Source organism: Bidens hawaiensis, unplaced genomic scaffold (assembly GCF_021521415.1).
Source record: "Bidens hawaiensis isolate Kalapana, Puna unplaced genomic scaffold, B.hawaiensis_p1.1 tig00024015_1, whole genome shotgun sequence".
NCBI classification, from domain to species: domain Eukaryota; kingdom Viridiplantae; phylum Streptophyta; class Magnoliopsida; order Asterales; family Asteraceae; genus Bidens; species Bidens hawaiensis.
Window position 1 is genome coordinate 2,330 of NW_027493784.1, and position 4,733 is coordinate 7,062.

Here is a 4,733-nt window from a genome sequence, read left to right on the forward strand (position 1 = left end):
GCATAAACCGTACCACCACTACCACACGACATAAATATGTATCATTTAAACTGAATCATACGTCTCCTTAAATAAATAAATGATATGACCACCATACTAGTCAACTACTAAACAAAGATACCATGATCTCAAAATCAACAAATCAAAACTGATTCGTTAAATATTTCTAGACGTCATGCATCTCTCTCACACACACAAATAATATTTTATTTAATATCTTTTATAGTTATTAACTTGGCCATAAGTGTAATGATCTAAAATCATTTAAGACCATATCAACCCTTAACAACTATTAACTACGTAAATTCCATTTCTAAGTACATAATAGAAACCATAAAATAATTTTTATTTATTTATTTTAAATGAAGAGTTTCATTAAAACAAACCCAAAAAACAAACACACAGGTTGGACCCTCCATAGAGACAGGAGACAATTTAAAATAATAATAATAATAATAATAATAAACAAAAATAAAAAACTAACATTAGTGCATATTTACACCAATTGCCTCAATCCCTAACCCGATATTTCTATCTATATTTTAACCAAAGAAAGCTTAAGGTTTTAAGTTCACCCACCTTACCCTTATAAAGCTTTTCATTCATAGCTTTTCAAATTCTCCAACACCCAATAATTACAATACCGTGCACAACATCCCAATAACCATAAAAGATTTCCAGTCACTTTTAGTACTTCGTTTTTTTATAATCAAAATTTTGGTTTAATTCATCCACGCTTATTTCAGGCTTCAGTTGGCCAAAAAAACCCGGTTCCGTACCCGACCTAGTGTACTCGATCCAAAACTGGTTCCTACCTAACCCGAACCGCGCGTGTGAATCAAATTTCAGTTCCTCAGAAAAAGCGTACCTGAAACCAGAACTGATCTGGACTAGCTGAAAACGGTTCCACCTCTATCCGGTCAAAATCCGGACCCGACCCGGCCAAAACCTTGTAAAAACCCAACAAACCCGGTCGAATACCTTACCATACTGAAACTGTTTTTTGACTTTTATTGACCATACCCGAAGTAAGTCTCATCTTAAATTACGGTTCTTGAATATACCCGATTTGTGCACCTTACAAATACAATACAACTGCCTGAGCTAGATTACTTTTTGAACTTTTTAAGTATTCCAACTGGGCTTAATTCTGGCCCAATAGAACATAGCAACAACACCCTCCCTGGTAGAAAAGAAGAGGGTACATTTGTACACAAACCACAACTTAAAGGGATAAAACCTGAAAACCAACCCAAAATGCCTTATCATCATCTTCATCGTATGGATAAAACACACAAATCATAAGCCAAAACCAGTAAAGTAAAATAAACAATGGCTTCCACTTCAGCTACTACACTCACTCTATCATCAATCCATCTTCCTCAAGAACCCAAATCAACCCTTATCTCATCCTTCAGTTTCAAACCCAACCCCAAAATCAAACTCTTGTTCTTGCAATCCCAATTAGAATGCACCAGACCCGCCACTTTCAAATCAGGGGTTTTCAATTACAACAAAGACTCAAGCTTTTTAGTGTCTGCGGTGGCGGCTGAAGCTGAATTGGATGAAGAAGACGTTGAAGAGGATGTTGGTGGCGGTGGCGTTGCTACGGCGGCGCCTCCGTAGTTACTAAACCGAAGAAAGGGAAAGCTGCGTTGCCGCTTAAAAGAGACAGGGTATGCATGTTATTGTCTTAATTATTATTATTATTATTATTCAGTTTTGATTTTTTTATTAATTCAATTGCGAAATTTGTGAGTGATTTTAGTATGTGAGTGGGACTGTAAACGAATCGAAATGAACCGAACGAGCCCTTGTTCATGCTCGAATTGAACTTTTTCGGGAACGGTTCACTAATGCAAACAAACATGTGCTATTTAATCCAAAACATTAGACATAATCATCTTAATAGAATATAAAGTTAAGCACTTGTGATAACAATAAAGATAAACATAATCATCCTCCAATCGGCGGCTTTATTATGTCGACAAAGCAAACATGTTAGGTTGGTTATTACAAATAAACTGTTATAAAAATATAAAACAACTTTTAACTAATGAACAAAATCAAACGAACATAAATGAACACATTATCAAACATTCACGAACACAAGTGAACGGACGCAACCTATGTTCATGTTCGTTCATTTATTAAACGAACGAACGTAAACGAACTTCCTGCCGAATGGTTCATGAACTGTTCCCTAAACATTCGGTTCATTTTCAGCCCTAGTTTCAGGCTTTTTTTGTTTGGGTTCAGTTTAGTTTAGGTGTTTTCGGTTTTGCTATTTGGGTTTGAAAATTTAGGGGAAAAGATGGTTGACCGATAATAATGGATTATTGTCTAAATTTTTGTTACTTAATGAGTAACTGATTATTATACATTTGGGCTAAATTTTTTGGGTTAAAGTTGTTATTAACTTAACTAAAAACATAAAACATAAAAAGGGTTTATATAGACACCCCAAAACTAGGCGCAATAATTGGGTCTGGTCCGACTACTGTTATCAGTTGGCATGGGGAAGTTCTTGATGATGGAATGGAAATATATTTGGCTTCTGGTTAGTTGCATATTTATGTTTTTGTTGTGCAATTTGGGTTTATCAGACTAGGTCAAAGAGGTTTTTGGAGGTTCAGAAGCTGAGGGAGAATAAAAAAGAATATGATGTGAAAACAGCGGTATCATTGCTGAAACAAATGTCGAGCACAAAGTTTAATGAGAGTGCAGAAGCACATTTTCGTCTTAACATCGACCCAAAATATAATGATCAGCAACTGAGAGCAACAGTGAGTTCTAAAATACTTTATTTGGAGTATGTTATATTGATATATAAATTGTTACGCTTTTGTAGCAGTTTATGATTATTTGGATATTGTATTGTAGGTGAATTTGCCTAAAGGAACCGGGCAGGTTGTTAGGGTAGCTGTTTTGACTCAAGGTTTGTGACAATTTTTGACATGACACAAAAATAATTAGGTTTTGGGTTGTTATTTCTAACTCGTTTAGTTATGATATAGTTTTGTCTGTCTTTATAGACAAGTTTTTTTTTTAGCCACTAGTTATGATCTTGTTGTATTAATTTATGGATTATTAAAATCCACAGGCGAAAAGATCGATGAAGCAAAAAATGCGGGAGCAGATATTGTTGGTGGAGAGGACTTGATAGAGCAAATTAAAGGAGGGTTCATGGAATTTGACAAACTTGTTGCAACTCCTGACATGATGCCTAAGGTTTTACTTTACTTTATATTATCTTATATAGTGTTTGGATCAAATACAAATGAAACTTAGCGTGCAAACTGTGCGAAGTGAAAGTACTCTGAATATACAACAAGATTAAGTAGAGTAATAATAATTACACTACTTGTAAACTTACTCTACTTGTATTTATAGCTATAGAGTTATTACGGTTTTGCCACCATACATTTTTTTCTCTTAAGTTCGCACGTTAAAACTCATTTGTACCTGATCCCACCCCATATATATATAAATTAGTGCTGCCTAAAGTTGTTATTAAGTTCTGGTAACGATTATTTGTTGTTCAGGTTGCCAGTTTGGGGAAAATCTTGGGACCCCGAGGACTTATGCCTAACCCGAAAGCTGGGACCGTGACAACCAATATCCCTCAGGTATACATACACACATACATGTACGCTTACATTCATTGACCATTGACCATAATATATTACTTGACAGACCATAGAGGAATTTAAGAAGGGAAAAGTGGAATTCCGAGCAGACAAAACAGGAATCGTTCACTTGCCATTCGGGAAGGCGAACTTCTCAGAAGAAGATCTACTAATAAACCTTCTTGCTGCAGTGGTAAGCCTCTTATTTGCTTGTAATGCATCAGGACTGTATAGTAAAGACAATTTGTTTTCTGACCGGTTTGTTAATTTGACAGAAATCTGTGGAAACAAACAAGCCGACTGGGGCGAAAGGAGTGTACTGGAAAAGTGCGCATATATGTTCGTCAATGGGGCCATCGATCCGGTTAGACATAAAGGACATGCTTGAGTCTAAGCTTCAGTAGAATGGCTGTTTAAGGATTGTAAACCATAGATGTAAATTAGCTTCTAAAGATGTGTTCTTGGAAGATGAGGTGGTGCAGTAAGTATATCATGGTTGGAACAAGGGAAGGTGTTTCTTGGATCAAGATTCTCATTAGTGTTTTTTTTATGTTGGTTCAAGAAAACATTTTGTATGATGTTATTTTGGTTTAAAGATCTGAGTATTTGTATGACACGTTAATCTAAGTTAAATGATTACAATGGCTTCATTCAAGGGATGAATGAAAATATTCTAGAGTGAAGCATGACAACATACTCCACTAGATATAATAATAGTAAGAATATTTTGGATACTCCTTTGTCTCTTTGAATAGGTCCATGTGATGGAATTTTAGAATGCGTTATCTATGATCAATAATTTTTTGTTTTTATGTTTTGATTTATAAAATATTATTATTCAATAAGAATTCGAATTATAAATTCTGTGTGCAAATCACTTTCCAGCCCATATTTTTTAAATTCTCTCTCCTGATAGTCAACTAATGCATCTTGAATTAATGGCTGTAGTGAAGACAACTTTTATATCGTGTACCTGGCTAGGATTTCAAATAGATTAGAGGTGATTGCTGATAGTTATTTTTTAGCTTTTTTTAACCTAGTGGTATCAAGTGTTTCTTCTTGTCAAAGTAGGTCCGAGTCACAAAAAAATTGAATACCGGTTGA

The 4,733-nt window shown here is 34.9% G+C and overlaps 1 pseudogene across 1 annotated transcript; it reads left to right on the top strand.

The window, feature by feature from the left end:
- The first annotated feature begins 1,293 nt into the window (after positions 1-1,293).
- LOC143568579 (large ribosomal subunit protein uL1c-like) lies at positions 1,294-4,258 on the top strand (annotated as a pseudogene). Its single transcript, XR_013141590.1, has 7 exons — positions 1,294-1,676; positions 2,607-2,786; positions 2,884-2,938; positions 3,104-3,231; positions 3,546-3,629; positions 3,697-3,822; positions 3,905-4,258. The product of XR_013141590.1 is annotated as a large ribosomal subunit protein uL1c-like (transcript).
- The last annotated feature ends 475 nt before the right edge of the window (positions 4,259-4,733 follow it).